Source organism: Sminthopsis crassicaudata, chromosome 1 (genome assembly GCF_048593235.1).
Source record: "Sminthopsis crassicaudata isolate SCR6 chromosome 1, ASM4859323v1, whole genome shotgun sequence".
In the NCBI taxonomy this organism is placed as follows: domain Eukaryota; kingdom Metazoa; phylum Chordata; class Mammalia; order Dasyuromorphia; family Dasyuridae; genus Sminthopsis; species Sminthopsis crassicaudata.
Window position 1 is genome coordinate 211,285,381 of NC_133617.1, and position 13,497 is coordinate 211,298,877.

The window sequence follows — 13,497 nt, forward strand, 5'->3', positions numbered from 1 at the left end:
TTTTTTTTCTTTTTTTTTTATTATATATATATATATATATATATTTTATAATATTATCCCTTGTATTCATTTTTCCAATTTACCCCCCCTCCCTCTATTCCCTCCCCCCGACGACAGGCAATACCATACATTTTACATGTGTTACAATATAGTCTAGGTACAATACATGTGTCGATGCATCTATTTCTGAGAGAACAAGGTTGAGATCCCACACTGGTATAGTTTTACTGTCTGTTTCTTCTTTCATGTCTTTTAACTTCTTCTCTAGGAATTTCCATGCTATACCATTTATGTTTAGTAGTAATATTGCTTCATTATCTATGGTATCCTTTAATAAGATATAGTTTCCTTCCTCATTTCTTTTAATTAGAACTATCTTTGCTCTTACTTGATCTGAGATCAGGATTGCTATGCCTGCTTTTTTTGCTTCACTTGAAGTGTACTGTGTATTGCTCCAGCCCTTTACCTTACTCTATGTATCACTATGCTTTAAATCTGTTTCCTGTAAACAACATATTGTAGAGTTCTTTTTAATCTAGTCTACTATTTTCTTCCATTTTGTGGGGGAGTTCATTCTATTCACATTCTCAGTTAAGATAACTAATGCTTCATTTCTTGTCATTTTATTTACACTAGGTTGTCCTTTTCTCTTTCCTATCCCCCTTCCCTCCTCCCCAGCATTTTGCTTTTGATGACCACCTCCCTCAATCAGCCTTCCCCCTTTGGAACATCTTCCCCTTTTTTATACCTTTCCCCTTATTCTTCTGTTTTTCTCCTCTATTAGTCTTTCCATTTCTTTTTTTTTTTTTCCATTTTCCTTCTACTTCCTTATAAGGTAAGACAAGTTTCTTTGTGATACGAAATATTTGTGATATTCTCCCTTAAAGCCAAATCTGATGAAATGCTCATCCCTCTCCCTTTTTCCCCTCAATTATAATAGGTTTTTCTTTGCCCCTTCATGAGATGTAATTTCCTTTATCTTACCTCTTTTTTTCCTGTAATTCAGTATGATCCCCTTTCCATATCTAGTTTCTTTTTCATATTATCACAATAAAATCAAATTATACCTGCATTCTCAAGTATATCCATGACAGAAATTTAGTTCTCAATAGTTCTTTCCTTTTCAATTTTTTTTATGCTTCTCTTAAGTTCTGTGTTTTGAGATCCAATTTTTTGTTCACTTCTGGTCTTTTCATTAGAAATAGGTAAAATTCACCAAGATCATTTAATGTCCATCTTCTTCCCTGAAAGATAATGCTCATGTTAGCTGAATAGCTTATTCTTGGCTGTAATCCCAGTTCCTTTGCTTTTTGGAATATCAGATTCCAGACCCTTGGTGCAACTTAGATGACAGAGAATAGACATGGCTTTCTGTGATCTCCTCCTAGTTTCCCTCAAATTAACAGCAGATTAAATCTCTGAACTGGTTTTGGAGTGACAGAATCCACAAGTATTTGGAGTACAACAAATTTCCAGAAGAAGATAACTTTGGAAGAACTTCAGAAAATGTCTGTTTCTATCAGCAGGGGCAAAGGCTGCTGAACTCAGACCATAGCACCAAGAGCTCGAGGCAGAGAGCCAGGGTTAGAAGTCAGTGCATTCCTGCAGCCACATACCAGAGAATCTGTCCAGAGGTATTTAAGCTACTTTATCCTCCTTGCAATCTGATGGGTAAGCAGATTTGCTGTAAGACACCCAAAAACCAATACAAAAGGCAAAATAAGGCCTGGAAGAATGTGGGACCTGGCTGTGGTTAGCCAGCCCTGAAAATCACTCAGCAGAACAGTCACAGGGCAAAATAGGGCTGTCATTCCTTTGCCTCAAGAGCAGACCTTAACCTTTTGAAAAATGAGCAAAAAAATTTAAAAAAAAATCTGACCATAGACAGCTTTTTTGTTGAAAGAGAATAATAAACCATAAAACCTGAGAATTCTAAAGGCAAGCCAGCTCCAGATGAAGTCACAAGTGGTGATATGAGTTGGGCCCCATTTAATAAGGCTCTCTAGGAAGAATTCAAAAAGTATCTTAAAAGAGAGTTAGAAGAAAAGTGGGGAAAGGAAATGAGAACTTTGCAAGAGGGTATGGAAAAGGAAAACTAGAACTTATCTGAAGAAAACTCCTTAAAAATAGACTTGATGAAGTGGGAAAAATAGAACTTTTTCCAAAATAAATACGAAAAAGAAAGCAATTCATTGAAAAACAAAATCTGTGAAATGGAAAAAAATGCAATGAACAAAACACTTTATATAAAAGTTCAATTGACCAAATGCAAAGAAGTCCAAAAAGTTGACTGAAGAAAATAATTCACTAAAAATTAGAATTGAACAAATGGAAGTAAATGAATAAATGAGACTTCAAGAATCAAACAAAACCAAAAAAATAGAAGAAAATATAAAATATTATCTTGGAAAAATAACTGACTTAGAAAATAGATCCAGGAGATACAATCTACGGATTATTGGATTTCCTAAAAACCATGATGGAAAAGAAAAAGAACCTAGACATCAGCTTTCAGGAAATCATCAAGGAAAACTTCCCAGGTATCCTAGAGCTAGAAGGTAAAATAGCCATTGAAAGAAGTCACTAATCACCTCATGAAAGAGATTCAAAAATGAAAATTCCAAGAAACATTGAAGCTCAATTGTAGAATTATCAAATCAAGGAGAAAATATTGTAAGCAGCCAAAAGAAAACACTTCAAATATTGAAGAGCCACAATCATCATTATCCAGAATTTAGCAGCTTCCAGATTTGGAATCTGATATTCTAAAAGGCAAAAGAACTTGCATTGCAGCCAAGAATCAATTATCCAACAAAACTGAGCATCATCTTTTAGGAAAAAAGATGGATATTCGATGAAACAGGTGACTTTCATCTATTTCTGATGAAAAGACCAGAGCTAAATAGGAAATTTATATCTTCAAATATAGAACTCAAGAGTAGCATAAAAAGGTAAACAGGAAAGAAAAAATAACTTTCTTTTAAAAGTTGAAAAGCTTATGCCCCTATATAGAAAGATGATAGTTTTAATTCTGGATATCTGTGAATATTAGAGGGTATAGGTATAATTTGATTTTATTGTGATGATTTTTAAAAAAAGTTAAAGGAGAAATCCAGTGATTTTACTGGAAGAAGATGAAAATGGAGTTAAAATGGGGCAAATCACATCTCATGAGGAAGCAAAAAAGACCTACTGCAATTGAGGGAAAGTAAAGGAGGGGATGAACATTGTGCAAATCTTACTCTCATTAGATTTGGCTCAGAGAAAATAGGTCACATTTAGCTTCACAGAGAAGCTTGTTTCATCCTATAGGGAAATAGGAGTAGAAGGGAGAAAGGAAGAGAGGAGGCTAATAGAAGGGAGAGGAGAAGTGGAAGGAGTAAGGTATATAAAAAAGGGGGGGCTTGTAAAAAATGAGGGCTGTTTGAGGGAGTGGGTAATCAATGACAAAATACTGAGGAGGAAGAAAAGAGGAAAAGAAAAGAAAAAATATATAACTGGGGGTAAACAAGAAAACAGGAAATACAGAGATAGTAATTTTATTTGTGAAAGGGAATGGGATAAATTCTCTTAACAAAAAGGAAGCTGATAGCAATCTGGACTAAAAGCCAAAATTCTACAATTTGTTGGTTACAAGAAACTCATTTAAAGGAGAGTGATATATTTAAAGTAAAGGTAAAAGGCTGGAGCATAATCTATTATGCTTCAGCTGAGGTTAAAAAAAAAAAAAAGATAGGGGTAGCAATCCTAATCTCTGATCAAGCAAAAGCAAAAATAAAGCTAATTAAAAGACTTAAGGAAAGCAACTACATCCTACTTAAAGGTATTATAGACAATGAAGCAATATTAACAGTAAATATATGCACCAAGTGGGATAGTATCCAAATTCCTAGAGGAATTAAGAGAGCTGCAAGAAAAATTAGATGGCAAAACTATATTAATGGGGGATTTCAAACTTGCTTTTTCAGAACTAAATAAATTTAATTACCAAATAAATAAGAATGAAGTTAAGGAGGTAAATAGAATCCTGTAAAAGTTAGGGAAGTGAAGATCAATGAACTGAGCCAGCAACTAAAAAAGCTAGAAAAAGAACAAATTAAACCTCCTCCTATTTAAATACCAAATTTGAATTTTGAATAAAGGGGCAAAATAGATAAACTTCTAGTTAATATGATTAGAAAAGGGAAAAAAGAAAGCAAACTGCTAGTATCAAAAATTAAAAGGGAGAATATTCCACCAATGAAGAGGAAATTAGAGCAACAATTAGGAATTATTTTGCCCAACTTTTTGCCAATAAATATGATAATCTAACTGAAAAAGAGGAATATCTACCAAAATATAAATTGTACAGGTTAACAGAAGAGGAAATAAATTATTGAAATAGTCTCATTTTAGAAAAAGAAATAGAACAAGCTATTAATCAACTCCCCAAGGGAAAAAAAAAAAATCTCTTCGGCAAATCCAGGGCAGGATTAGCATGTGAATTCTATTAAACAATTAAAGAACAATTAATTCCAATACTATACAAACTATTTGAAAAAATAGAGAAAGATGGAGTTCTACCAAATTCCTTTTATGACATAGACATGGTGCTGATACATAAACCAGGTAGGGTGAAAACAGAGAAAGAAAATTGTAGATCAATTTTCCTCTTGAATATTGATGCAAAAATCTTAAATAAAATATTGACAAGGAGAATACAGAAAATAATCTGCAGGATAATAAACTATGAGCAAGTCGGATTTATACCAGGAATGCTGAGCTGGTTCAATATTAGGAAAACTATTAGCATAATTGACTATTTCAATAACCAAATTAACAAAAAATAACTATGATTATCTCAATAGATGCAGAAAATCATTTGATAAAATTCAATATCCATTCATAATAAAAATACTAGATAGCATAGGAATAATTGGACTTTTCCTTAAAACAGTCAGTAGCATCTATTTAAAACATCAGCAACTATCATATGTAATGGGGACAAATTAGAACCACTCTCAATAAAACCAGGTGTGAAACAAGGTTGCCCACTATCATAATGACTATCAATATTGTATTAGAAATGTTAGCATTTGGGTGTAATATCCAGGGTAGATCTCTGGAGGGCCTCAAGATTAGTCAGAGTAAGAATCAGTCAAAGTCCTTTTAGGACTTTAAAGTCTCACTTTAGGAGAAGTGAAGGAGGCAGGCAAACTTCCATGTGGTTTGTCAAAGATAGATCCTAGACTCTGGAGTCTGGAGTCTGAAGTCTTCCCTGCTGAACGAGCTGTGGCAGAGAAACTCTGACTCTCTCCTTCAGCCCTCCAATTCTTCCCTATGATTACCTCACCACAACACATTCAGCAGGCACCAATTTTGAGGAGAGCCATCACATCACCATATTATCTAAGTATATGTTTCTAGAACCATTATGGAAAAATATGGAAAAATGAAGATAATAATGTACTGCTAGTGGAGTTGTGAATTGATTCAAGCACTCTGGAAAGAAATTAGGAAGTATATTCAAAGGACCACCAACATGTGCATGTCCTTTGATCCAGCAAGAACACTACTAGTTCTGTATCCCAAAGAGAAAAAAGGAAAAGTACCTACCTGTGAAAACATATTTGTGTTAAATATGGGAATTTCCAAGGTATGCTTATTCAGTGGGGAATAATTGAATTAGTTGTAGTATATGAATATAATGAAATACTATTATATAATAAGAAATGATGAACAGGCAGATTTCAGAAAAACCTGGAAAGACTTGCACAAACTGATTCAAAGTGAAAAGTGCAAAACCAGAAAAACATGGCATACATATCAGCAACATTGTATGATGATCAAGTGTGATCAACCCAGCTCTTCTTAGTAACCCAATGATCCAAGATAAGTGCAATAGTCTCATGAAGGAGTAAAACCAGATTAAAAACTGATGTATTCTGAATACCTAATGAAGTATATTTTTATTTCATTTTTTCTTGCCTTTTTCCCCTTTTGGTTTAATTCTTCTTTAACAGTTGTGATTAATATGGAAATATGTCTTACATGATGGCACATGTATAAATCACTTCAAAATGGTTACCATCTTCAGAAGGCAGCAGAGGAGGGAGAAAAGAAAAAAAAATTGGAACTCAAAATTTTTAAAATTGAACACTAAAAATTTTCTTGACATGTAACTAGAGGATAATAAAACAATTTAAAAAATAAAAGTAGTTGTAAGTATTTATTAAAAGGATTCACTTTAGTATAAAACATAAACATCACATAGATTACACTAGAACTTTCTGCTCATTAAAGGAATATACTTATTGCTGCTGAATGTATTTTCCTGTTATCTTTCTTTTTAAAATAAAATCAAGACTTCAAACTCTTACTTTGGAAAGCAAAGAGATATTTAATTAGATAATGATAACTAGCCAACTATCTGTAAGATCAATTCATAGCAGGGTAAGTAAATACATTTGTTTTAGAATATTTGCTTTTATTGGATTTGCCTGTAATCAATTGATTGATGAAAGACTTCTCCAAAACTTTAAACATTTCTTTGACTTGGTCATTATCTTCTTCCTTGTTTGTTTAGGGAATAGGAAGTAAATCATTCCTGATTCCTTTCAAAGACATACCTTATTACATCCCCTAACTTCATTTTACACCAATAAGCAATCTAATGTTGATTGCTTTTAAATGGTAGGAAATAACTATTCAGGGGGAATGAACATGAATAATATAGATGAATTAGAAATGTTTTCATAATGGACATAAGCTTGGCAGCAAATCTTTACAACTAGAGATTGTGTGTCACTAGTCTGACTTCTTGATCTTTAAATTGCAGTATTAGAAAATGAGGGTCAATGAATCTTAGTAATGACCTTAATTAAAGTTAACATGTCCTTATATTGCTTACAGGAGAGATGCCACTAAGAGTTTGCTGCATACATACCAAGGTGGACAAAATCATTTTGTCTTAGGTATAAAGTAGCTACCTCCTTTTTCAGATCCTATTGAGAATTGGTATTATGATTGAAACTAAGTTGAAAAGCAAACACTGCTACTGAGAACAGGTAGATGTGATGGTATTCTAAAGTCTTAGCTTTTGCAAACTATAAGATTTAATTTTCACATATATACATATATGTATATACATACATATATTTATAATTTAAATTTAAGCATTTAAAGTAATAAATTTAAGTAGTATCATGCAAAATTGTAAGAGAATAATGGGCCCAAGAATACTTATTTTTATGGTCTTTGTTTGCCCATGGGACATCTTGAGCAGAGAATGCAGTACTTATCCTATGAATATTTATTTGTTGGCATATTTACAGAAAATTTTTATAGCTAAATGTTGTAATGATCATTTTAATAACTTCATTTTAAGTTGTGTTGTGAAGATTCAATTCAATGTATTTTAACACACAATAGCGATTATTAGGCCACTCATAGTGACACATGAATATAATTCCTGCTATAAGTAGGGGCTAAGATTAGTATATCACTTAAATTCTAGAGTTTTGAGTTTCAGAAGCCTAAGGATAAACAGGCTGTCTAAGGACAAGCAATGCATATTAGACTAAAAACAGAATAGGTTGGAACAGGCACACTGATCAGAAGAGCATTCATCCAAGTCAGTGGCTTAACTATACTTCTAATCTTGCAAAAACAACTAGGCGTGGTTTAAAAAGGAAAAAAAAAAAACAAAACAACAAACTGTATTTGTTATAAATAAAATACTGAGCTGGTGCTGAAGTAACATAAATTGAAAAAAAAAAGTTAGTCTCTGCATTCACAAAAGTTATTTTCTCCTGGAGATTTTGGAATGTACACAGCTGGGCAAACAAAAAGTAATGTGAAACATGGACTATTAAAATCTTGGGAATTCACATGATTCCATGGAAATTTGGCTCCCAAAACTGACTATTGAATTTTTGGCCAAAGTAAGTAATATCCAATTCATTGCATGATGGTAGGGAAAAAATGATGTGAAATTAAAATGAAAATTAAAAGAAAGAAAAAAAAGTAAGCAATTGCATGTGATTATGTAACTTGCTAAGAGTCTCACATATTCTTTGCAGTATCTTATTTTAGTTGAATATTTCTGTTTGTTTTCAAATATTAGCAATTTATTTTCTAGTTCCCACAGGCATATCATTTGCTCCAGAATACTAACAGTTGTTTAAAATGACCATCTCCAAATATCAAGCCAACTAGTATAATTAGCATCTTCATTTCCAAAATATTTAGCTACTTAAGAGCCTGGAATTAAATGAGCACTGAGGAATTATAATTACTTTTCACTCATCTATTTGTTGTCCTTTTATCAAAAAGTACCAAAATGACATTACTATATTAGAGTCAAGCTACAGTGTGTTCAACAGTAGCTGATCAATATGAACTCTGAAGGCTTGCCACAGGTCAGATATAAATAGGCCATATGATCATCCCAGGTGTATTTTCTATCTTGGCCATCTTATTTCTTTTCAGCTACTTTAACTCTGCTTTGCTCACAATATATAGTGCCTTCTCTGAAAGCATACCACATTGATCAGTCCTATCCTAATGTCCCCCATCTTGCACAATCAATTCTAAAGTTGAGAAAGACTTTGAAAGAATACTTGTATCACTTTCCATCCCTAACCATCATGGGAGAGCTTGCTCTTTGTGAGTTCTTTTTAAAATAGTTTTTGCATTTGGCATTTTAACAATGTGGCCAACCCAATGGAATTTTTCTCTCTGCAGTAAGTTGAAAAAGGTTGTTCGTATTTCGTTCTCAGAGGACCATCAGATCAGGAGGTGATGCTATGCTATCTAAGTGAATTGGATTTAAGTGAGGGAGGGCTATGCAAGGTCACGAGCCTCAATTTCCCCCCCAAAATCATGTGGGTTCAGTGGCAAGATATAGATCAAGATGACTGGAAACGTCTCTGGATGAAATGGGAGAATTTTATCTTTTTAAACTAAGGTCTTCAACAGGTCTGAATTTGAGTGAAGCCATATGCATTCAATCATTAAGAGTAGGTAATAATTGAGGCACAGAATCTCTGCTTTCACATATTCCCTCTCAAATATAAATAAATAAATAAATCTGGTAGGGGAAGACCTTGAGGTTTTCTGGAAATGATTATTTACATTCAATATGAATCAATCCAAGAACCTCAGTACCTGCTGTCTTATCCGACCAGGTCATCTTCATAATCATCCTGACATAAGTGAAATGGAGCTCATTAAATTTCCTTTTATGGCACTAATACATTGTCCAGATTTCATAGGCATACAAAAATAAAGTCAGCACAACAGTTCTGTAGACTTCCACTGTGCTTATTAGTATATTACATCTTTCCCCCCATGCTTTTCTTTGGAGACTCCCCAAAACTGAGATAGCTCTGGCAATATACATGTCAATCTAATTATAAAATTACATCCCTGGGAAGTATGCTGCCCAGGTAAATGAACTTATGTACAGTATTCACAACTTCTCCATTTGTTGTAACATATGGAGCATGTGTTGCTGGCTGTTTCCTTGGTGTTAATTGTTAGGACAAAATTAGCAAAAGTAGGAGAAAACTGACCTGTACTTTCATCTCAGCCTCAGAAGCTGAATTGAATTATATACATCTGCAAACCAAAAAGCATGCTCCATGTTTCCCTCCACTTTAGTCTTGCCTTGTAGCCTTTTCAAGTTGAAGAATTTATGGTTAATGTGATAGCTGACCTTGATGTCCTGTTTGTTCTCACTGGAGGATTTTAACAACATTGCTAATAACATCAAACATATATCTTTGTTTTATTCTACTGGTGACTGGGAAAATGTGAGAGCATCATCCATAATTCAGAAACTGGTCAAGCATGTCCTCATGAAATTAATGTACAATATTGATGAACTTCTTCAGGCACTTATGCTTTGATCCATAAACAGCCTTCAGGACATTATAAAAACCCTTTGCATTTTTGCATTGTGACTATCAGCATACATTGAATTTCATCTGCCTTCTCACTAAGCCAAAAATTCTGCATCTTTTTAAGCATCACTTAATGTAATTAAATGCTGCCTTCATAGAAATTGATAAATTATCCTGTGAAGATGAATAAAACATCCTGTGGATCTTTCATTTTCATTTAGCAACTTATGAATTTCCCCATCATTTTCATTAAATCAGTTTTGATTCTTGCAAGTGTTCTGGGCCACATGAGTGGCTGTACAAAATCTACACAATCTCTGAAAGTTGTCCTATACTTTTTTGTTCCACTGTTGCCAATGATGTGTTGTTTCCACTTTTCCTCTAAGTAACCAACAAAATGTTCCTCCTCAGAGAAGTGGTCTAATCTAAGCTATTATTTTGGAGTCACCATTTTTGTTGAATGTGAATTTTTAGTTTGAAGAGGATAAGTCTATGATTAGTCCAGCACTCTGAATCACAAACTGCTTTTGTTATACTTTGTCAATCTCTTTTCCTTAGAATCATACAAAATTTTATTCACAAAGTTTTATTGCATTTAGGTAAAAGAAAGAGGGTTGCTGATGAGATAGTCATGAAATATACATATACAAGCCTCCAGTATTGTTACCATTAATGTTGCTATTTGTAACTTTGTTGGAAATGGCATGTCTGATAGTCTGAGCCTACCATTAAAAATACTGAGAATTATTAACTTTTCCTTTTTTGGCATATTGATGGTGAGGGTCTCCAGGTTTTCATAAGGTTGTTTTAAATTTTATCTGGGTATGTCATGGTGAAAGCATAGGCAATGATGTTTTTCTACAGATGTCAATAGCATTGTTATGAGCCCATCATTTACCTCTTTTGTTTGGCATATAAGCTTGTTCACAAGATTAATTTTAATTTCAAAACATATATCAGTTTCCTGGCACTCATCTTCAATATGGCCACTTCAAAAAATAACAACAACAAAAAAAAACAAAATAAAACAAACAAATATGTATCAACCTCTGGGTTCAGTAAGCTGGTCTTCATTTGCCAGTCCTTTTTCATGCATGGCTGTTATTTGGATGTGATACTTGCTAAGCTCTCTCTCAATGAGAGTAGTTTATCTTTCATATCTTCTGGGTTTTGTGTGGTCTATAAGTATGTGGAAATTACATTTAGTGATGGTGAGTGGTGTAGAGGTTGAAACTCTGAAAAGGTGTGCTTGAATCAAATAGCAGAGCACTTAAGGGTAATTGCCTATTCAATGTGAGATAATGGCTCTCTCTATATATTTAGATGATATGGTAATGTGATAGCTCTCCTCATGATTGGTGCTTACTGAATGTTGGTGGTAAGATAATCATAGTTAAAGATTGCAGGGCTGAGGGAGAGAGATCAGGGGACCCTTGGCTGCAGTACCAGAAGGAGAGAGGCTAGAGAATCCAGATTCCAGAATCCAGGATACATCTTTGGCAAGCCTTGTGGTAGCTTGCCTGCCTGCTTCACTTCTACCCCAAAGACCAAGAACTTTGATTGATCCTGACTCTGACTGATCCTGAGGTCCTCCACGGACATTAAATATGGCGACCCAACGTGAACTAAGGACCTGCATAAAGCTCAATCATAATGATAGTGAAAAAGTCCCTATGACTAGGAAGTAGGGTGAGAATTAAAATAGACAAACAGAAAACTTTGGTAAGGAATGAAATGGGACAGATACTAGGAAAAGAGCCTTCCCCATTCCCATCCCTAGGGAGCTCTATAGAAAGCATACTTAGGTTAATAAAGAGGCAAAGGGTGCTTGTAATTTGGGAGCAGATTAGTTGTCTCTTAAAAACATTAAAAATGCATGTCCCCTTGGATTTTCGAGAAACAGGAAATAGAGGCAGATTATTGGAAACTAATAGGAGAGCAACAAAGTGAATATTACAATGATAATGTTCCTGATTCAATTTATAAGGAAACATTCTATATATACAACATAATAAAATTGGCCTTAAATAATCCCACAAGTTTAAAAAAAAAAATTAAGGAGAACAGCCAGACCAAAAAGCATGAGGAGAAAAAGAAAGAGAAGAGGGAAGGTACTGAAAAAAATAGCTGAAGGGCATGAGCAGTTGAGTGAACCTAAAGGATGTGGTAATCCTCACTCTCACAGCTCAGCTTCACCTTTGCCTATACCTGAGCAGGCTCTTGACCCTCCCCCATTAACTTCACCTTCCTGGTAGAGGGTCTAAAGTAAATGCCTTAAATATTCCCATTTCAGAAAAAGAAATATAACAAGTTATCAATCAACTCCCTAAGAAAAAATCTCTAGGACCAGATGGATTTACATGTGAATTCTACCAAGCATTCAAAGAATAATTAGTCCCAATGCTATATAAACTATTTGAAAAAAATAGGGAATGAAAGAGTCCTACCAAATTTCTTTTATGACTCAGACATGGTACTGATACCCAGACCAGGTAGGTTGAAAATGGAGAAAGAAAACTATAGACCAATCTCCCTAATGAATACTGATACTAAAATCTTAAATAAGATATTAGCAAAAAGATTACAGAAAATCATCCCTAAGATAATACACCATGATCAAGTAGGATTTATACTAGTAATGGAGGACTGGTTCAAAATTAGGAAAATGATTAGTATAATTGGTCATATTAATAACCAAATTAACAAAAACCTTATGAGCATCTCAATAGATGCAGAAAAAGCATTTACTAAAATCCAGCATCCATTCCTATTAAAAACACTTGAGAGTATAGGAATAAATGGACTTTTCTTTAAAATAATCAGTAGCATCTATTTAAAACCATCAGTAAGCATAAATTGTAACCATTCCCAATAAGATCAGGAGTGAAACAAGGTTGCACTCTATCACCATTATTATTCAATATTATATTAGAAAAGCTTACTTTGGCAATAAGTGTTGAGAAAGGAATTAGAGATGAGGAAACCAAATTATCACTCTTTGCTGATAAAATGCTGGTATACTTAGAGAACTCCAAAGACTCTACTAAAAAGCTATTAGAAATAATCCACACCTTTAGCAAAGTTGCAAAATACAAAATAAACCCACCTAAATTATCAGCATTCTTATATATCATAAACAAAATCCAACAGAGTTACAAAGAGAAATTCCATTTAAAGTAACTACCAATAGTATAAAATATTTAGTAATCTATTTGCCAAGGGAAAATCAAAAACTATATGAGCAAAACTACAAAACACTTTCCACACAAATTATGTCTGATCTAACCAATTGGAAAAATATTAAATGCTCTTGGATAGGGCAAGCAAATATAATAAAAATGACAATATTACCTAAACTAATCTATTTATTTAGCATTATACCAATCAGACTCCCAAAAAAACTATTTTAATGAACTAGAAAAAATAACAACAAAGCTCAGGGAAAAACAAAGCGTCAAGATTTTCAAGGTAATTAATGAAAAAAAATCAAATAAAGGTGACCTAGCTGTACCGGATCTAAAATTATATTATAAAGCAGTGATTATGAAAACCATTTGGTATTGGCTAAGAAATAGACTAGTTGATCAGTGGAATAAGTTAGGTCCAAAGGACA

At 33.6% G+C, this 13,497-nt stretch overlaps 1 long non-coding RNA gene across 1 annotated transcript in view; it reads right to left on the bottom strand.

Moving 5' to 3' along the window:
- Positions 1-1,075: 1,075 nt before the first annotated feature.
- The window catches only part of LOC141553632 (uncharacterized), a 176,867-nt gene continuing 164,445 nt past the window's right edge, over positions 1,076-13,497 (bottom strand). The window contains exon 2 of the long non-coding RNA XR_012485563.1: positions 1,076-1,244. This is a non-coding gene — a long non-coding RNA (uncharacterized LOC141553632). The remainder of the gene's footprint in view (positions 1,245-13,497) is intronic.